This window comes from Aphelocoma coerulescens, chromosome 2, assembly GCF_041296385.1.
Source record: "Aphelocoma coerulescens isolate FSJ_1873_10779 chromosome 2, UR_Acoe_1.0, whole genome shotgun sequence".
NCBI classification, from domain to species: Eukaryota; Metazoa; Chordata; class Aves; order Passeriformes; family Corvidae; genus Aphelocoma; species Aphelocoma coerulescens.
Genome location: NC_091015.1, coordinates 134,280,516 through 134,302,649, shown reverse-complemented (window position 1 = coordinate 134,302,649; position 22,134 = coordinate 134,280,516). Strand labels below are relative to the sequence as shown.

General features: G+C 37.2%; 1 protein-coding gene across 5 annotated transcripts in view; it reads left to right on the top strand.

Moving 5' to 3' along the window:
* The window catches only part of NCOA2 (nuclear receptor coactivator 2), a 189,472-nt gene that overhangs the window by 8,149 nt on the left and 159,189 nt on the right, over positions 1–22,134 (top strand). For 3 of the 5 annotated variants that reach the window (XM_069004916.1, XM_069004918.1, XM_069004917.1), the window contains exon 2: positions 1,538–1,617. The exons of the other annotated variants lie outside the window; for them this stretch is intronic. The gene's annotated coding sequence lies outside the window, so the exon portion shown is untranslated. The remainder of the gene's footprint in view (positions 1–1,537; positions 1,618–22,134) is intronic. 5 annotated transcript variants of the gene reach the window in all.

Below are 22,134 nucleotides of genomic sequence, written 5' to 3'. Positions count from 1 at the left end.
AGAACAAATGAAAATCAGCAAAGCTTGTCCTTTCTGGTGGGGCCCTGTGGACACTACTGTAATGGTCAGGGGCTACATTACTTGTGTAGAGACTCCTTGAGCTGCCGTATTGGAGGCCACAGAGACCAGGAGGTGGGATGCAAAAGTAGGGAAAAACAGCAGGAAAATAAAAGTAAGCAGCCACATTAGTTGTCAAGAAACAAAATGGTAGTAGAGTACTCATTCACCGGTGCACAGCAGGTAAAAGACAGGAGCTGAGTGGGAAATGCTTGTGTTTGCACAGGCAGTGTCATGTTTACTGCTCCTCAGTGGAAAAGGTCTCCCCACTGTGGGCTGGGGCTGCAGCCCCCATGTGCTGGTGAGACAGTGACTTCTCTTTGGTGTCTCCCTGAACTGCCAAAAGATCTAGTAGCTTACTTAAAATTTTATTCCAAGACAAGATAATTTTTTCTGTCAACGAGGATCCACTCAAAGCCCTGAGTCTGTGATCCACAGATCTTGTGTGCTGTTTGGACATTCCTGAGGAAATAATGTAGTCTTATCTTCTGTGTGTATATTTTATATAAGAATACTTCTTTGTTAGTAGTGCCCTTGAATAGTCTATTACTGTAGTGGTATCCTGTCTGTGACTGAAAGAACTTAGGCAGAGTTTGTTTGAAGAAGGTTTCTGTAGGATGGCAGAAATGACAAGGAATGAAGTTGATTCTAAATTCCATTTCTCTTGAGGCATAATTAGTGTGTGGGTTTTTTTTTGCTGATGATTATTGTAGTGTATCTTCTGTTTTATTTGTGTTCTCATTTGCTTTATGTTCTGACTTTTTGTTTGTCAGAATAAGAAAGCAGAAAACTCTTCTTTGGTAATTTGCTTGGATACATTTGATATAAAGTGCTATTTGACCTTCAAACAGAAATGCAGGTATAATATTTATGTGGGCAGTGGCATGCTCCTCCTGTCTTGAAGAAATTATTTTGCTGTGCAATGTATGGCCTCTGTTCTATGGGACCCTTCACTGCTTTATGGGACTTAATACTAGTGAAGGGTTTTCTGTTCACTGATGCTTGTCACTTGGGTCAGGAGTATTGTAAATGGGGGCTGAGAGAAGAAACATGCTTCTGTACATGCAACTTATAATAATGGTAGAAAGAACACCAGTTTCTCCTTTTTAGAGATTTGAAACTAGTGTGCTATCAAATCAAGCAGTCAACCAAAAAAGGAACCGACCGCTTTCAGAGTTCTCGCAGATTCTTTAGTGAAAATAGAGGCTGCATACTGTGTAAGTTAATGTAAACATTTTAGTTGCTATCACTGTGAATTTGCAGTAGGCAGCAGGTACAAAGGAAGTTGTGTGCCTGGAGTGATTGTGCAACTGGAAGGGGGTTGTAGTTATGTCTGGAAAAGCAGATAATGCTCTGCAAAGTTTGTTTCCCTCCTTGTGTTATGCTTAAAACAGCAATGTGCTAAACATCATATTTTTGTTTTCCTATGCCCATCTCCAAAAAAAAAAGACTAATATTTTTCTCTCAAATTTATTCCTAGCATGCTTGAGATGTATCTGAGTAGTGAGGCCCCCTGCACACACAGCCCCTAGAAATCATTGTCTGCATCGCTGAGTCTTGGTGAGTTGTCTATATCCTATTGCGTTTAATTGGATTGTGTTACAGTTTTATCTTCACTGGGGATTTTGATGTGAGATGTCTTAAATTGATTGTGTGGATACAGCAGAACAAGCCTTGGTTTTAAGTGCTGAGTGGAAATACTAATATTTTAAAAACTTTGAAAAGTAATGCCGAGACTGCTTATGGAAGCAGAGGGTCCTTGCCTTGGTGCCAGGACCAAGAATGGGACTTACTGCTGAGAAAGAATGTCACATGTTGATCCCTTCAGCCTTTCTCATTAGGTTTGTTTGATATTTTATACTGTAACTGAGGAATTGACATTATTCAGATGTGCTGATTATGGTCTGTCTTATGGTGAAGGTTGAATATGAAATAATTCAAGCTTTTCCATCCAACTCTGTGCACTAATAAATTACTTAAATTGAGGGTTGAAATTGGTATAATGACACTGATGACTTAAACTGCTTGTTGCTCAAGAATTAGTGTCTGATGACTCCATCAGGCAGTGCTGTGCCTGTTTAACTCTGCTCTCAAGAAGGGATAATACCACTGAGAATTAGAGAAAGAGACCCCTGCGGATTGTTTAAATGCAGACTAATAATAGTTTGGTAGTGCAGTGAAAGAAATAAATGCTGTAGAATACAAATGCTGTGGTTTTATTTTAGGTATGCTTGATATATCAGTATATTCACTTGGTATAAATCTTTTACAACAAATACGCATTTGAGATTTTATGTGAGAACCTTTTCAGTGTACTCATGAATAAATGTTGTCTTTTAACATGTAGAGTGACTTATTAAGGTCAGAAATATGTATTTTTGAGGCTTGTACGCTAAATATAGAGGTGGGAAATGAGCCTGCTGAAAGGGTTTTTAGTTGTTCGAGGGATGACTGTTTATAAAATGCCAACCAAATATGGGTAAAATTATGTATGTCCACATCAAGTATCATTTCCTCTTTTGATAATTATGTTCAGTATTTTTTGCAAACTAACATTTTTCTTTAAACTTTCCTAATTTTCTGGTATCAGGGAATGAAAGCAGGTTAAGCAGTTTTCCAGTGCTTTTCTGTCTTTTCCCTTTTCAGCTCAGATAAAACACTTTGTAGTTCATTCTAGTCAATGAAGTTTATAATATTGGTTAATAATTTGTTTTGTTTTATATTAACTTGAAAATGCTTAGCTACAGAGATGTTATTACTATTTTACACTTATTTTTTACACCATATTAATTATTATTTATTTACACTACTTATCTGGACTGCATAATCATAATGTGCTTGTGCAGGTCTTCTCAATAATGATCTGCTCTTCTAATCATTTAAGCAAATTGTTGAAAAAAAATGCAAAGACTAAAATATTGTTTTCCTAGTGAATAGCACTCAGAATGAGTTAGGTGTGTGTAATAAAGAGAAAAATGTCACTGCTGGGATTCTCTATAGAGAACATGAAATTTTATTGTCAAGTTGATCATATGTTTGTTTTCAGTTGTCTCAGTTCTAGTTTTTGATTAAAAAATCTAACATATTAGAGAAATATTAAAAAGAAATTTGCATATAATTTCTTGTGGTTTTTTCTTAATTAATTTATGTGGAGAAGAAAAAAACATGTCTTTTCCTTAGTGTTGCTACATTCTGCACCAAAACTATAGATTTGGTTGATACACTGATAGAAAATAATCTGGTAACGTTACAGATGCTGACCAAAACACAGTTGCTGTGTTTAGGAAGTTCAAAACCTTTAATAAGAGCAAGTATGACATGAATATTTGTATATGAAGTCTATGGTGATGAGAGTGAGGAATAAACACTGTAAAAAATGGGTGTCATGAAAGAATTTATAGGGCAGGGATGAAGTAGAGAAGTAGTTTTCACTCAATATCCTTTTGCTTTAAAGTGAGTGATTATCTCTGTGTTCCTGTTATAGACAGTTCAGCAAAAGTAGGTTCCATAAGCAAAGGAATAGTTTAAAGTTTTGGTTTCATTGAATTCCTATTGATTTTTCAATGTCCAGGGTTTCAGTCCTGTGGTTTGACATACTTGCATGTTCACCTTCTCTGTTGCAAGATCAAAGAGCTGTAGTTGTTTCTTTTAACCAGTATACCCATCTGAAATTATACTAGTGTTGGAAGGATGTATCAGTTGGAGATTCATTTAAGAAGTACTGGCCTTGGCTTCTGACTAGTGTTGCTTGTGGAATTACAGATGTTGGGTTTGACTGAATGTTGTGAGACTGTATCACCACTGTGACTGAAATTGTGCACATTCAGCTTGTCTACCACTGTATCAAGTCTTTTGGAAAGTGAAACTACTGCTTAAAACTTATCTGGTCTATTTTTCATATTAGTTGAGGTAGTGGGAAGCAGCTGCTGTGTGCTAACAAAAAAAGGGATGCAGTTAAAATGGTGATAAGTTTAGACTTACAAAAACTCAAACAGCTAAAATATCTACTTTAATTCCTAGTCTAAAGTTACCAGTCAGAATTTTTTTTTTTTTTTAAATCTCTCTCTCCTTTTTTCTTGAAGTGATTTGCTCTGTAAGGAATATTTCTCAGCAAAAAGAACATAGAGAAATCTCAGTTTTCTGTCACTCTTGATCTGGAGAGTCTGTTTCCATCTAACTGGAGTGATTTCACTGGCGTTTGTGTTGTAGTTAGTGTCAAGTGTGATAGAAAATATCTGTGTGTCTATTCATTCTGACTTATAGTGCTCATTGTTTACAGCTGTAGTAGGTATAGAAAATTCTGACAAATGTCTCATTTTTGACTGTGTTCTAATAAATGTGCATGTAAAGGGAATGCTGTCAGAAAATAAAAGTGCAATACTGAAAATAAAACTGTCTTATATCGAAACAAGTTTTAAGAGCCTTGGGTATTAATTTAAGGATGCAAACGAGGAACTTACAGTAGATTCCGAGTATCAAAAATGAATAAGGCAGAGCTCACTTCTATGAGCTTGCAAAGCAGGGCTGGAATGGTGCTTACCTAGAACACTGGAGTCAGTTCAGAGCACCCTCATTCCCACAGAAGCTGTGTTTCTGAAATAGGTGAAATAAAATACAGGTATGTGTAATCCTTAATGAATCTGGTCTTCTCTGTGAGGGATACTTAATCTGCATTGAATTGGTTTGTGATAAATAAAGGGAGTGTGTTTCCATTGCTGGACCTTAAAATTGGGGAGTTATGTTTTGCATGAAGTGTGGTAAGATTATTCTGTGTTCAGTCACTGCTGTTCAGCAGCGACATAAGTTAGCATGAATTGCCTATGAAGATTCTTGTAAAAGTGGATGCTTGATTATAGTGAATTTAATGTAATCAGCGTTAAAACGATACTCCTAATCTGAGAGTGAAGTTCTGTGTGGGTGGTACAATGAGAACTGAAGTATTAGGAAATGAGCATCTATTGAGATTTATACAATTGCACCCTGAAGGCTTTTTTCTCCTAAAATTGGAACTGGAAGCTTATGAAAAACATTATTTTGTGGAAAAGTTGAAATTTACACAAATGTAATATGTTGCATTTCTTTCCTTTAAAATTTATGAAAATTTAGAGTACTGTAGAGAAATCTTATGCTTGCAACTAGGAGAACTAGATTTGTTAGTAATGAAAGTACTTTTAAAGTACTTTTGTAGTTTTAAGGCCACAGCGTTCAAATTCATTGTAAAGCTGGATTAAACTATTCACATATATGTAAAACTCATTAACTACTGTAAACGGATTTAAATGGAGTGCTCTGTCAGTGAACTTTTTACTGCATTGATGGAACCAAACTTAATATATATCCAGGACTTTTGAAAATGCTCATTCAATTGATTGAAGCTTGCCTTTTGTATGTAGTTATATCCTGGAAGATTATTTTGAACAGTGCCGTTTCAGTGAGATAAATAAAAAATATTTAGGAAATGGGATCGCTAATTTGATTTTATTCACTTCTTAAATATTGGTTTTGACTTTGTAATGGACTTTGCTAAGATTTTTCATTTCTTACCTTGATAGAAACCTTTTCATATGGACAAAGTTATACTGTATTAGCATTAGCAGAAGAAATAGCTGTCATTATCATCTGGGGAAAATCAATGTATATTTTATATATAGATTGATGACATTGTATCACCAGTATTGGAGCCTAGGAATTCTAGAGAGGTCAAGAACAGGACAACTGAGCACTTGCATCATCAGAGAAAATGAGATACATTTACTTGGGCAGATTTTCCTCTGGGCCTGCCTTTAGTCCCTGAATTGGGAAGAGTGAAATATTTACACGGCTTGGCTCTTGACAGTAAATAGCATTAATTAAATACAGGGCTTGAAAATGACACTGGTATTTCAGATGAAGGCCAGTAGATTTTGCCTTGGCTTCCTGGAAATTGAATTCCAGTTGTCTGTTTATTTGACAGCATTATAGTACAATACTTTGAGGTTCATGGATATTTCTGTATATTAAAGTGGGTGAATTTTTCTAATACCACAATGTGGGGATGTTAGGCTCAGAAGACTTATGTGCTATGATGGTAAGCAGATTTGTAGACGATTATAATATAAAGTGTTGTACAATGTGTTCTATCTGATTAATTTGCTTTAGTATTAACTGAACTGGCAAGAAATTACAGGTTTTCTTTTTAAAACAAACTTTGGATGTTGAAAAACTCAGATGAAAGGTCCTAGATAAATCATAGAAATTCAGTATTATGAAAATGATTTAGAAATATTGGTGAGTATTACAGTATCAGTGTACAGGGTTCTAACTATTCAAGTATGTTACAGAAACCTCCTCTAGTCATCTCACCAGAGCCAGAAAAGGGTACTGACACTCCTATGTACACAATATTTGCCAGTGTGTAAATGCCTTGCTAAAACTCTATTTGCAACTGTGGCCATGATACGTGATGAATATGCTCTGTTCTCCTATTCCAACATCTGTTTTTATGGTCCACATTCTTCCCTTTTTTTCATTATCAGTACTTTCCTTCCTTCAGTAATCCCAAATCAATAAACTACAGTGTTCTCTATACACCAAACTCTGTATCTTTCAAAATGACAGCAATAGGCAAACTAGGAATATTTAAAATTAAAACTGAGAAAAGAATTAGTTTTATAGTAGATATTGCAATTTGGTTCTTCCGTGAGGGAAGCTGTAGTAGTGTCAGGAGGAGTTAAAATGTTTCCATTCACGTTTTTTTAGCATGTTTTTCTTCACTTATATTTGAATGTTCTCACTTAAACTTTAAAACATTATCCTTGCAAGTAACACATAGAATTGAAGATCCCTTTTTGCCTTGGATTCCTTTGTCCTTCAATCTCTAGGTACCTGTTTTACTGCTTTAAGAGATGAGATATCCCTTACATTTCTTTCTTCAGGTTATGAGCTTGAAACTAGTGTGTGGTGACACAGTTTAATAGTATTTTAAAATGGGATAAAACCATCAACATTTCTCTAAAAGTAGGTGGCCAACACATATGAAATTTCACTTGGGTTAATTTTTATGGCCTTTCAGTTTTCAGTTGTGGTTTTTTGCTTGGCTTCTCTTCACAGATCCTGGTTAACTGTGTTTTTATTGCTTAGTCCTGCTGAACAGACTCATGTAAAACTTTTTCTGTCTGGAGCTATACTATGTAACTTCCAGAAGATATCCTGTGGTGGAATAGGGTTTATGTGCTGATGAAGCTTGATGCATGACTACTAATATTTAAAATATTCTTTGTCCCTGACTGTGATTTTAGTCTTTCCATCCTTATGAGCTTACTCTTTTGTCAATATCCAAGTTCTAGGCTCTTGATCAGCTGTATTGGGTTTGCATGGCCAAGCTTTGGTAGCGGGTGGATTCTTTGAGAAGCTGCCAGAAGCTTCCTCCTTGTCCAGCAAAGCCAACGCCTGGCATCTCCACAGATATGCCACTGGTCAAGGCTGGGCCAATTAGAAACAGTGGTAACAGCTCTGAGACAACATACTGAAGAAGAAGAAGAAGAAGAAAAAAGTTCCTGCACAGCTGTAACTGCAGCCAGAGAAGAGTTAGGTGGGAATATGTGAGAGGAATGAGTATGCAGACACCAAGGTCAGTGCAGAAAGAGGAGGAGGTGCTCCAGACACCAGAGCTGACATTCCTCTGCAGCCTGTGGTGCAGCTGCAGACCATGATGAGGCAGCTGTGTCCCTGCAGCCCATGGAGACCCGTGGGGATACAGAGATCCACCTGCAGCCTGTGGAGGAGCCCCACACCAGAGCAGGTGGGTGCCTGAGAGGAGGCTGTGACCCCGTGGGAGGCCCATGCTGGAGCAGGGTCCTGGTAGGACTTGTGACCCTGTGGAGGACCCACAGGGGAAGAGGCTGTCTTTGAAGGACTGTACCCCATGGAAGAGTGACCCACACTGCAGCAGTTTTGGGAGAGCTGTTGCCCATGGGATGGACTCAGACTGCAGCAGTTTGTAGAGAACTATTGCTCCTGAGATGGACTCACTTTGGACAAGTTCGTGGAGAGCTGTCTCCAGTGTGAGGGACCCCTGTTGGAGCAGGGGAAGGACTCCTTTCCCCAAGTAGTGCAGAGACAACGAGTAATGAACTGACCATAACCCCCATTCTCTCTTTTCCTGCACTGATGGGGGAGAAGGTAGAGCTGGGAAGGAAAGAAGGGTGGAGGGAAGGTGTTTTTGAGGTTTTCTTTTACTTCTCATTATCCTTATCTGATTTTGTTAGCAATAAATTCAGTTAATATCTCTGATTCTAACCTGTTTCGCCCATTATGGTGTTTGGTGAGTCAACCTTCCCAGTCCTTATCTCAACTCATGAACATGTTATACGTTCTTTCCCCTGTCCATCTGCAGAGAGGAGTAAGAGAGAGGTCTTTGGTGGGTGTCTGGCATCCAACCACGGTCAACCCTCTACATCAACATTGAAATATTTGAGGAACCAATACTGGCACGTCAAACTGTATAACACTATTGTTGCCACATTTAAAACGTACTCAATATAAATCTACAGAAGCCAAAAAAACCCCAAACCCAAACTACCCCAAACTAGGCCATCTTATATATCACCTGCTATTCCACCACTGTCACACCCCAACCACACCACTATCATTACTGTACGCCACAGTCTGTATGCCACAACCTAAATGGTTAAATAGATTTGTTCTATTAATTTTCAACTTTAGGAGCTCTGTGCCAAATATGCTGTGTATATAGCACATATGTTTCACAATAGTATGTATTTATTTTGGAATATAGGCATGGAACCATGCATATGGTGCTCTGGTCCTGTTTTAGGTACTGTGGGCACTTAAAGGGGAAAAAAAACCCCTAACAGCCTGCTGCTGCCGAACTTGATTCCAGTAATAGTAGTTATCAAAGTTGCCTCCCACTTACTCGTCCTCCTATTTGCTTCATCACTCAGTTTCTGAGCTATTTCCTTCCGCCCCCAGCTTCCAGGAGAATTGTTTTGCGGTATTCTGATACAATCTCATAAAGCTTTGGGATAGTCCCATGTTTTGGGTCAGGACAGCTTGATCTATGGTTGTGAGACTCTTACTAGAGAGTTAGACTTACTTGTGTGTGTGTGTATTTTGAGGGGAAATTGCTTACTGAAAATTTATTTTTGGCTAGCTTAAAGCTGTTAATGAGTTGGCTTGAATTTCATAAGTAGCTTCATTGAGGACGGGGGGAAAAGTCCCTGCTAATCAGAAATGCTTTAATGGCTCTCAGGAAATTCTGAAATGAAAAGTTTTGGATTTCAAGGCTAGAGTCACAGCAAGACTGAATAGTCAGTAAGCCACAGGGAGCCACCTGTGTGGCTGTCGGTACAGCTCTGAGTGGGAGCTACTGCGGGGTGCAAGGAGAGGGCTCTTGCAGGGCCATCATCTCAGTGGCACAGCCTGTGCCGCGGGTAGAGGGACAGCTGACGGGTCAGATGGCTTCCTGCTTCCTGGCCTCTGGTCTCACTCCCTGGCTGCTGCTGGGCCCAGGGTGGCCCTGCCTCTCCCCATTGTGCCAAGCTGGGGACAGGCAGGTTGCCAGTGTTTTACAGCTGTGGCTGAGTGTGTCACCCACTTCACCCAGGATGACCGCAGGATGTGTGCCTGCAAATGCACCAGCAGACCTGGACATCAGGGATACACCCATCTTTGCGAAGCAGGGAGAGGCTGGAGGGTGGATAGCTGCATGCCTCCGCCTTCTGAACACCAGCATGTGGGTGCACAAGATGGAGGAGGGAATCGCACTGCTCCTGATTCAGAGCAGGGGTTTGCTTTTGGGTCTCCTGCCTCTTAGGAGATGGCTGCTGTCTCTGGGCTGCTCAGTGTTTCTGGGCAGAGCTTTGCTGCTTGTGGAATAGCTCTGCTTTTTTATTGTTGTATAAATACTTTGTCAGAGAACTGATTTTCCTACACTGGAGGCGAGTATCCTATCTGTTTCATGTGTCCTACAGTAAAGGACAGTAGTTTCTTCTCTTGCCTACTATTATAGATGTAATTTATTTATCTGCTACTCCTAAGGTTGTCTTCTCAAACAAGGTACTGCAAAGGAAGCTAAAGTATACATTCACAGATATATTTAGCAATTATATCCCCTCGTGGATGTTCTTAATGCTTTGAATAGCTTACCCTACTTCAACATGAAGTAAGCTATCTGAAACAAGGGCATTTTTTTCCTGGTGAATTGACTATTTGTGCAACTTGTAATAGCTTTAAAATATGTGTTTTTCCTGTTCAGTGGCTGAAATGAAAAATTCATTATAGGCACAGCTCTGCTCCTTGTATCAGATGTATCATTGTCCATAATTAAATGGATGCATTTGACTACAAAGATGTAATACAAATTAAAGTTTCACATGGTTGCCACTGCTTGTGCCATCATTTTTTCCCAAGTCTATTGCTAAGGTCAGTGTGAGGTATTTTATCATGTAAAACTGATGAATTTTTGAAAACCAGAAAAGATCAAAATGAGACCTATTTAGATATCTCAGAGCAATTGAGAAGTAAAAATGTGAACTATATAGAAAGTGTCTGGCAATGGTAGAATTGAACTCTTAAAAATTTAAACCCTCTAGGGAATACTTTGTGTTATGGTGGGAAGGGCCATATGCTGTAACTTTCTTGCTGACGACATGATTTGAAGGCTGTTGTTACTGTTCTGATTTTGTAGAAATACTGCTGTTTAAGCATAGTGGTAACTTCTTCATAAATGAGTTATACTCCATTCTGTTACACTCATGTAAATAATTTTTGCTCAAGTTGTATTGGGGAAGCTGAGAAAGGACAACTCTGAACCTGCCCTTAGAATTTCCTCGGGGGAGTAGGGACTTTTTAAGAGACAAGATTCTGAGAAGGGAAATAAGGTTTCGTGCAGAAAGTTTGAGCTAACTGGCAGTACAGGAAAGATGAAAATGTAAAATCCAATATTGGGTCAAACCTGCTTCTGCTAATATTTCACTTGCATTAGCTGAATGTAAGGACAACATTGTGTTTTATTGGTTTTTAACTGATTTTGCTTACTGCTGGCAGGGAAGGAAGTCAGTAAAAGGGAACTGGTATTTTCTTAGACAATGTCTTGAGGAGCAGAATAGATTCATATAACATGTTTTTCTGTGAGGGTGCATATCTGAAACAACATGAGAATTTTTATTTCTTATTTTAATAATTAAAAATGTGTGAGTTTTTTGTGTGTGTTTTTTTATGTTGTAATATGTACTGGTAGTATTATCAGTTTTTAGTTCTGTCTCATTGATTTGTTTAGGATACCAAGTGACATCAACCGCTCTTATGCCATGCCAGTGATGGGTTCTGTGGCTCTTGCTGTGCTAAGCTTCTGCTGTTGCGTGGAACAGGCAGTTAAAAATATTTATTTAGGCTGTCTTAGGGTCAGCTACAAAAATTGAACATGCTGTTGCCTTAGACAACTTATTTTTTTGGCTTTTTATCAACAAATAATTTAATTAAGGTGTCAGGAACGTTTTGTAGAATTTGGGGACTTGCAATATTTGCCTTGCATGCGATTGAAATTTCCCTGTAATTGTACCCATGGGAATGAACTTACATGGGTAACAACTGGGATGGAGCTAGACCTTGTGCTAGAGAGCCAGGGGCTTATTCTTCAGTTCCAGATTTGCCAGAAGTGTACTAAACAAGTCACTTGAGCTTAAGTTCCTCATTTTCTTAGCTGTAAAATGGGGTCAACCCGCGTTATTTTCGCCATATGCAAAATTCAGATTCATTGGCATTTGTGGATTGTGTTGAGAAAATTAATATATTTATGTATTTAATTTCATAAAATGTAAATCAAATACCTGCTTCTCTCTACTGGTGTGAATTAATACTGAAATTGTAAAAAAATGCTAGAGAGAACTTGCCTATTAAAACATTGCAGCAGTGGCCTTTTGCTATTTTATTAAACAAGAATCAACCTAGATTGTTTTGAGTTAGCAGTATTTTTGTCTGCTTTTGTTATGAGATAAAACATCAAGTATTGACTTAACTTCACATTTCACGGGAGAAGAATTAAAAATTATCCCTGTGAAGGGTGACTATGGAGTTACTCTTTGAAATTCTAATTTAACACTTCAGTAATGGGTCAAGCCTGCTCTGAATCCGCTGTGGGATTATTTGATTTGCTGTCTGGTTAACCTCAAGGAAAATGGGATGTCTTTAAATTACTAGAGGTGCTAGCTATCACCTTATAATGGAACCAAAAGGTAAAATTTGTTGTTTTAAATTAGGATTGTGACCTGATGACTAAGGCATTGTATGAATGGGGCTTATTTTTAAGCTCTAACTTAGGCTGAAATTGTAGGGTGGTGATTTGGGGGATTTTTGTTGTTTTGTTTTTGTTGTTTTGTGGTTTGTATTTTTTTGGTTTTTTTTTTTTTTTTTTTACTTACCATGAGCTTTCTAATTGGAGATTAATATAATTGAGGGATAAGGGGGAAATATTTTCTTTAACAGGGGGGAGTTGGGGTTAGGGTTTTACTGTTTGTTCTGTTTTCAGCGTTATTTACACATGGCGAAGTTTTTATTTTTTGTTTCTTCTATTTATATAAATGTTTTGTGCCCCAATAGGAAGAATCTGTATTTTTTTTCATAATAAAATTGATCATGAAATTAAATTCATGTGACTGGAACTGAAGGGAGTTCTGCTTTTTATAAGTAGATAAAGAAGCAGCTTGTATGTTTTGCAAGCTTATGCATGTAAAGTTTATCCTGCCAAAACATTTAAAATTAATTTGCAAATTACTGAAATACAAGTACTCAACTGTTTTATGCTGTGTCATACATGAAGGGAGTATTTGGCAGTTATTTAGTAACTTGAATTTGGGGGAGTAAAAGAAGGGGTATTTCAGTTAAAAATGAATTCACTCTAACATTTTGTTTTTCACAATTTTATATTGGAAATTTGGTGTATATTGCTGTTACATTTTTTTCAGCCACACTTCACCTTTAAAAGTCATGTAACAAAACTACTCATATCTCAGCAGATTACTTATTTCTCTGTCTTACAAATTAAATTGAATTTTTAAAAAACATCTATAGTTTGTGATGTCATGGGATATAAATTAAGACAATGAAAAGCTTAGCATAATGCATCATTTTTAATGATGAGGAGTATTGAATGGAGACAAGCTGTGCAGTGTGCATTGCATATACTGAGAAAATTCACAAGACTTTTTGACATCAGTTTTGACATGAGTTGTGGGCTCAGCTCCAGCACTGCTCTGAGTGTTGCCTGTCCTACAGAACTTTCCATTGCCAATCTGCCACACACCACGTGCCTATATTTCACTTAAGATTTCTGATTTGAGTAACTGGGTCTGTACATAGTTTGAATTGCATATTTAACAGAATTTACTTACTGTTGCTTCTGAGAATTTTTTGTTCCTTTTTTTATTAATTCAGCTACATTTATTGTAGTGTAGTTTGATATATATGTCAGTTTGAAATAAATTTTAAATTGCATTTCAATGTCTTGTATCATGTTTCTGAAGTTGGTAATTGATATGGAGATTCAAGTCGTGACCAAGTCTGAGGATTTGCAATTTTGGCAGGAAAAACACTAGGTAGAAGAGCATGGTCATCAGTTTTGTACACGTGTAGGGGAAGGGAATTTTTTAGGATATGAAAGTTACATATGTAACTAACATAGTGCAATAAGGATTCTGAAGAGAGAGAAAGGCATGCATTTATTTTACAGTATTTCGATCAAAGGTTTGTTTACAAAAGAAAAAAAAAAAGAGCTGTCTACTGCATTAAAATGGATGTAATGAAGTGCTAGTTGCAGCAGAAGCAAGCAGGGCTGGGCTTGCAAGCCTCTATCTGAAGAATTGCTAGCATGCACAAGCTGGGCTGCTTTTCCGCTTCAAGCTGGATAGCTTTCTGGTGATAGGACAGGTCCTACAGCCACCCATTTGCTGGTTACTAAAAATAGTGGTGCTGGAGCAAGGAGAGTCCAGCAGCACAGCATCAGAAAACCTCTGCAACCCTCCAAACACTAAGATTTAACAAGTAAATGGTTAAAACACAACACACCATCTCTCTGAGGTAGGCAGAGTTGCAGGCCAGCTCATCTCGTGAGTCTGGCTTGGGCAGCATTCCTCGCAGGTCACTCATTAGAGCTTTTGGGGAAGAGGGTGGCTTTGAGAAGCAGAGGCAAAAAAGCTTTTGTTAGGGAGTGTTTCATTTGCTTCTCTTGTTTTTCCTAGGGGGGGAAATACTAACCAAAGTGTCTTAGGGGAGTATGGGCAGTCAGTCAATGGCCAGACAGAAACTTCAAACACTAAGTATTACTGTGAAATAGAAATCCACAGATTGGGGCTGCTATGAAGAGTGAAGAAGAGTGATTTTATTATTGACAGATGAAGTCCATCTTGATTTGCCTTTCCCTTAACTGTGAAGTGACCCTTCAGAAGATGAAAGGGAGCTCAAACTCTGATTAGCTGAGATTTGGAGATTTCCTGAATATAAGGTTACATGTTTTGCCAAATGATATGGCCACAAATCATCAGTCTTTCTCTAAAATTCCAGCTTGCCTTAAAGAAGAAAAAAAGAATACCATGTAATAACATAATTTACACAGACTGTTTCATGTGACACTGTTTTGTTTTTGCTAGCTTTTCTCTCCATTTTATTTTTTAATAGTAGATCTGTAGTTTAGGCTGTATTTCAGATGTGCTTCTTCTTCAGTATTTATGTACAAAACACCATTAAGAATAAAAGAAATGCAGATTTTTTTTTTTCCAAGCTTGCTTATAGCATGCACAGAGAAGTGATAAATATGTTCAAAATTCAAATGGAAAACTTTTTCAGTATTGTAGGTATCATTTGTCATGAAAGAACTAGTCACTCAGCAAACCATTTGTGTAGGTAATTCATAAGACATTTTCTCTTTGTGATCACAGCATTTCCTGCAGTGGCAACAACTGCTTTCATGTGAAACCAGTAGTAAGAACATGTATTGATGTATTTTTAATTTTGTTTAATGTAATTGAGCACCTGGAAGTAGACAGAACCATAATCATGTGAGCAGCCAGGTTTCCACAGAATCTCAATTTGCAAATGGCTACTACAGTTATTTAGTGCCTAATCTTTGTTCATGATCCTCAACTTAGTGGCCTGTGCACATTCTTAGGGTTGGTTTGACATCTGGCCAATATTCCTAACTGCTTACTATTAAGTACTTAGCATGCTTGCTCTGTGTGAAATTAATATATGTTAAGATTCACAATGGTCTTGTGAGGTAGGGGTTGTACAGGAAAGTCAATGGCAGAAATTAGGGTAAGAGACTAAACTGTGTGTTTTCTAGATATTAATGAGAAAATCAGTAGGGTGATGGCTAGCAGCAAATAAGATAGTTTAATTTGTAAGCATTGATAACAGCTCAGTCAACTGGGTTTCATTTGTAGAAGCATGCTATCACAGAGCGAGAAGTTGGTAGCTGAGTAGTATCTGTGCAAACAAGCTCCATCCTAGTGAACTTTTTGCTTTCCAGACCTGTGCTGTGTTTGTATTAGCTGGGTCTTTAAATACAGAATAAATGAACAAGAAAAATAACCCTCTGGCAAAAACTAAGATGAACACTTCATAAGGTGTTTAAGAAAAACAATCTTGATTTCCCTCTCTCCCCTCTGCCTTCTCTGGCTTCACAGTCTCTGCTTTCTACTCATGTCCAGCTAAGATAATATAGTAAATGTCTGAGCTCTCGCAAGTAAGGCTGTCACATTGATGTTTAACTGACTTTGAAACACTGCAGCTGTAAAGGGGAAATGAATTCTGTTCTCTGTCAAAGCCTGTAAAAGAGTGTTTGTTTTAGCAGCTACTGAAGATGGAAGTGTTTATTCCAGGACTGCATTGGTTGTCAAAGCTGGACATATTTTCCTGTATTAATAATATTTGGAATTTTTCATTAGTTATCATTTCCTGTTTGTTCTCGAAAGGAGTTTTGAGATGCTGATCGCCGTCCCAATCTTTTCAGCTCTTTGGAATCTTTTCAGCATTTGAATGGAAATCACGGAATTCCATTAGGATGGGGGTGTATTTGTGCACAGGCATGTGTGATTATGTATTATATAAAACTTTTAAAGCCTTTGCAAATGACTGATACTTTTTGATCCCAAAAGGCAATAGCTTTTTGTACAAGAGACAGAGGGGCAATTCTTCTAGTTTGTCAGGTGATAGAAGACTGTACCTAATATGCATGAAACGCAACTTATTACTCATCTTTTTGTTTTTTCAGATGACTTCTGTCACAGGCTTTTGCTCCTGATACATAGCGTTCTCTTGATATGAAAAGACTGACCAGAATCTGGATACTTACTGTTACTGAAACATATGTTATGCTGTGTAATTTATTTCAAAAGTAGCTTTTCGCATGCACTTACCAAATCCTAGCCATTCAACACAAACTAACTCCTTCTGAAGTGTTTCTGATGCATTGTTGCTATAGCGAGGGGGGAAGAAGATGAGGTAATGGAGTTGGAGTATTTTTGGTTTGTTTGGCTGTTTAAGACAGATCATCTAGAGCTGATACTTAATTAAGTATAAGGGTTTGAAACTGGAAACAATAACCATGTTAAGTAAGCCTGTCACGGTCTTGGCATCATTAGAAGAGAGAGCAAGCAGTGAGGGAAGCTGGATTTGTGCTGGTGTTGCTTCCAATGGTATGTAACTTACTAATTACCTTTGCTGTGAAACGGTTGGTAAAAAGCCAAAATACTGCTTCCCTAGTTCCCTAGGATCCTTGTTTTGAGAGGATTATACTTCCTGGTGTTTTTACAAGAATTACATGGATGCCAGAATGTTTCCCAAGTTTCTCTTTGATGATTGGTACAATGTAACAGGGAAGGCTTACCAAAAATTACTGAGGAAGTGAGTAGGAGAGAGATAAAAAGGTGTGAGAATAAATGAATCCGATAGTTGTGTGTTTATGCATCTTCCCTACATTTGTCATTTTTAGTCTGGTTTCTGAAGGAAGTGAAACTCATGTGATCATGACTGAGATAAAACATGTTTATGTGTGTTTGTGGGATAATGTGTGTGTTTGCCCTTTTCTTCCACTGCCCCAAAGGAACTGTGCCTCTACAGAGTATAAGAAATTACGTCATTGGGTATATGACTGTCATCCTGTTAGTGAAAGAAGGACCTTACCTGTCGACAGCCCTCATGTGGCATCAAAAAATCATTATGGGAGAGCAAAATTATGGACGGCTGAGGGCACAAAGTCAGTCAAGTGCATGTTTGTCAAACTGAATTTCCATGCTCCTTACTCTCTGCCTGTCAGCTGGGGATTGAAACACCTTTTCATGCAGCAGAGGGATTATGAGGTTTAAGACTTTTTATATTAAAAATTAGAAGATAAGTTATATGAAGACACTGTCTTATGTGCTTCAAAATTTGTTGGAAAAAAACATGTGCAATATTAATATAGTCTTCTGAAATGTATATGGGTATTTAAAATTTATAACTCCCTTTCTTTATAGAAAAGTGTGAAAAACTCCATACACTGAGAAATCCAGTTTAAATATGCAAATTATAGATAATTTCATTGTACAAAATTAAAGCTACTAGTGATAGTTGTAGTCTTATTTTTCATCTATGAATTAGCCATAATGTCATGTCTTAACATACTTTTTTTTTTCTTTCTCCTTAAGTCTCTTGATTTTCAAGATAGGGGCAGAAAGAAAATGTACAGTGTTCTCTGGCGCTGGATCAGTACAGGCCTTCATTTGTCCTTCTTCACATCTAAAATAATGATTTTGACCATCAGTGCTGCAAGTTGTTTGTTTCAGCCTCAGATAATCAATCTGATTAAATATCTTGGTGGTATTTGATATTATACAGAAAGCATTTGAAGTGACAGTAATATTTCACTGAGCTGCTGCTCCTGTGGAAAGCTTCATTTTAACAGTCTTGGTGATAACAAAAACTTACTGAAAAGAGTTAGGTGTATGTATATATATATCTTTTGGCACAAGTGATTGTAGACTTACACTACTATGAGAACTTTTCTTACATGCTTAGCTGCTATCTAGAGGAGTGAAAGCAGTGAGATTTATTCAGTTTGTCTATACTAGGTGTTACTCAGTAAAATGATTGAGAGAAAAAAGTTCTTTGAATGGTAACATTGTATAGGCAAGTGTCACAAACTCAAGCTGTTACTGGCCAGTTTTATGTTAGTCAGATTTCTGTGTGGTAGAAGATGCCCTTGGTCAGGTCTGATACCCCTGTTGAGGCCATCTGTACTTCAACCAGTTTTAGCCTAGGCATCATTATTTCTGAATTTCAGTGGCTGGAAGACTTTGCTTCAATTTACCTTGTAAAATGACACCTAATAAAATTTTCTTACTGGCGTTTTCCTTAGAAAAGCCCATCACTTGGCAGCTTCCACCGGGACTCACCAAGTCCAGTGCCTGCTGCAGTGTCTTTGAAAGCCAAGAGTCGTAGTTTTATCCCTTAAGTCTCACCGGTCTTCCTTTCTGACTTGAAAGTAAGTTTCAGAAAGACTAAAACTTTTCTACTTCATAACATCAAGGTAGAAATTAACTTTACAAATTAAAAAAATCCCAACAACTAAACTAAATAAACTTAGTTTATAGTGAAAACTTTCTTCATACACCTTCCTCAGCATTTAAATAAAATGTCACCATGTGCCTGGTATGTGAATAAATGCAAACCTGATTTAGCTTCCTGACTACAGCAGAAAAAAAATCAGGCATACTTTTGAAGGAATGGTTATTTAAAAGTAACATGTTTTTGTTGCAACATGATTATATATTAAACAGGAAGCTAGGTTGGAGTCTTTGTGACTAACTCTTATTACTACTGTTCCTTTGGTTTCCAGGAGATGACGACTATAATGCTATATAAAATCTTCAGACAGGTAGCATCATCTTGGACAACTTTTTTTTTGTCCCATGGTATTACTCTCCATCATTATTTTATGAAGAAACAAATTAAGATCAAAACCTATATTAGTATAATATTTTCATTTTCCTTCCAACTTCTTGTTAGTCAGTATGGACTACAAGAAGATGGTAATAGGACCACATCCTGAGGTTTTAGTGCTTCATGTGCTCAAGTACAAAGTGTAACTGGAACTTGTGTTTGATGTAGAGGAAAAGCACTGGCTTTTTGAATCAGCAAGATATACCAAAATAATTAACTCTTTGGGATGAAATCAAGCAGGGAATTGGTGGAAGGAAATTTTTTTCCCTCTTGTGTATGTTTCTAAAATACTTTTCTTATTGACAAAGGTAAGTATATATTGAATAGCAAGCATTCCTTGACCCCATGTCATTTGCTGCTTAGGAACAGTGTTTACCTACAATAACTATAAAGGCTTGCATGAGTAATAACTCATGCAATAATTCAGAACTCCAGATAACTCTTTCAAAAAGCCTTGTGTGGAAAAGAAATAATTTGGGAAGAGTTTCATGTGAGATTCAGAAGCATTAAGCATGAATATTTTTCTGTGGACCACCAGCCCTGTTCAATTACTTTGGTAGCAATGCAGATGCAAGTATTTTATGATTGTTCCTTAAAATACTGGGAATGCTGCTGTCAGTGTGCCTTTTACCATCGTATATTACCATGATTTGACAGCTGACAAAACAAGCATGTGAAGGCTGACATTTGTGCCAGATGTCTTTCATTATATATTTTTATAGGCTTAATTTTTCATGTGTGCACTTTATATTGGCAACTTCAATATATTTTGCAGATGAAGCTTAATTGTTTTTCTTTTGTGCACATTTATATTTTAGTAGATTAAAATTTTACCACAAAATGTCCTTGTAATTTAAATTGCTGTGCAGAAAGTAAAAGCTAACTGAAAATATGACTGAAAAAGGTTCAACCATTCTTTAGACTTTAGAAAAAAGAACAGAAAGTACCTTATTCTGGTAGAGAAGCTTTTGACCACCTGAAGAGCTTAACACTCTGTTTTTCTTTTTATCACCTTTTAGTGGCCCTTGAGAAACTCATGTGATACTGCTTTAAGGAGCAGAGTCCTGTTATCCATAATTGAGTGTGTAATTTAAATTTTTTCACTGACTTAGCTAGATTCTGTTAATATATGTTATTTTATGGCAGTTTATGAATCCTTGACAAACAGGTAAAATACCTTCTGACACCTCATTTCCTAATGTGTCTGGGAAGTGCCTTCTTAGAAGGAACTAAATGGAATGGAGTCCTTTGATGGTCCCATAGCTCATGCTATACACTCACAGCAGCTCTCAGCCCCTTTTCACAAGAATATCTTAGGAAATGGCAGTGGAGGATAAGAAACATGATTTAATGCTTTAACAAGTGTCAGAAGTTAAGTAGGGTAGAGTTAAGTCTGATTTTTATTTTCCTTTCCTCAAAAATGGTGAGACATCTGATAAATGCTTGTTACGCATGAGGATAAGATTATGGTGTTGGGAATTCTTCTACAGACTATGTTGATGAAAGGGAGATTCTGAAATAAGGAATAGTCCCTACTGTGGCATTTTCCTGTGGTGACAGGAACTCAAGTTGTAAAATTGCCAACTTGCCCAAACCAGATTAGAGTTTTAAATACCTTTAGTAAGCACCAGGGCTGTTCAGTGGGTTGTCTCAAGGTGGTCCTCAGTCTCACTCAAAGGTTCATCCTGAATCTCATTCTAACAGGACTCTCTTGAGAATGTTCTTGCAAAGGAAATGGTTTTGGTAGGTTAGTTCTTTGATGACCTCTGCCTGTTAGAAAATGAATGCTGCTAACCTGAAGTTGAGCCGTCTGTAGTTGCAGTAGTGACCCCTTTTTCTCACTACCTTGTGGTGGCAAGATAAGTGGAAAGGAACAGAAAATGGATGCCATTGCTTTTGCCCTAATGCGTTTATGATCCTCTTCCGAAAGAGATTTGATTCTGGAGATAACAAAATGGTGGGAAAGAGATGTGGTTACAGCAATAAGATGGTGAGGTTATCCACTAGAGTCTGCTGAAGATGATGGAACAAAATTTCATGGGTATTTTTAAAACAATACATGTAATTGTTGACTGATTTATTTATTTCCTTTTACATAACGTCCCACCCACACTTGTTTTACTCCACTGTACTTTACAAGACTCTGTGGTTGTATCTAATGTTGCTGTAATCCTGTCCTTGCTTCTCTCAACTTTGTCCTTAAGAGCTTTCAAATAATGGCTTGAAAAGTTAACACTTCTCTTTTTGAAAAATATTTTTCTCAGCTTTCCAAATGAGCACTGCTTTGAATTGTACTTAGGATACTTTTCATTTTTCTGCATTTAAGAAACCAAAATGGAGTGCTGTCATCTTTGTTTCCCTCTAGTAACAGAAACTGTAAAAATGAATAGGACCTAATTTGTGCCAGCAAAACTGGTAATGTTATCTGCATACATTTGAACACCATTCAGAGTTCTGGTTTTATAAAAATCTCCTCTCATCTCCCTTTCCTAAATGCAGAATTTTTGTGCATTTTAATCTAACACAGTCATGGAGATAAATGAGAATTTTGAACTGCAGAAAGGCTTTAAAAACTTAAGATACTTGTTTATTCTACCCAAGTGACAAATGTTTTTGGCAAAGAGACTGTTATGGCATGTTAGTTCCGTTGTAAATATATTAATTTGTATATTTAACTACAGATACTATGATGGATATTTTTATAACCATACTTTAAGGACATGTATTATTCTAAGATATTACAATCTCAAAGTACATAAATTTCTGTTGCACTGTTTATATCAGTAATAACAAGGAAATTCTAAATTAAGACTGACACTTATTTTTCATGTGCAAGTGTATTCTAAGGTTTCTGTTTCCAAATCTCCTAAACAGAGAGCTGAAGCTGTGATTTCAATACTCATGAATTTCTATGTTTGTTTTAGTATGGCATTGTTTCAACATAATTATGTGAATTAAGTGTTTATATCCTCTCCGTATATCTCAGGATTTAGTCAATAGAAGAAGTTAAAAGTCCAGCCTCTTGTGATTCCAATAATCAAGTAAATAAATAAATTGTCATAAACTCTGGCAGAAGTGGAGAGATTGGGCTATTGCATCTAGTGC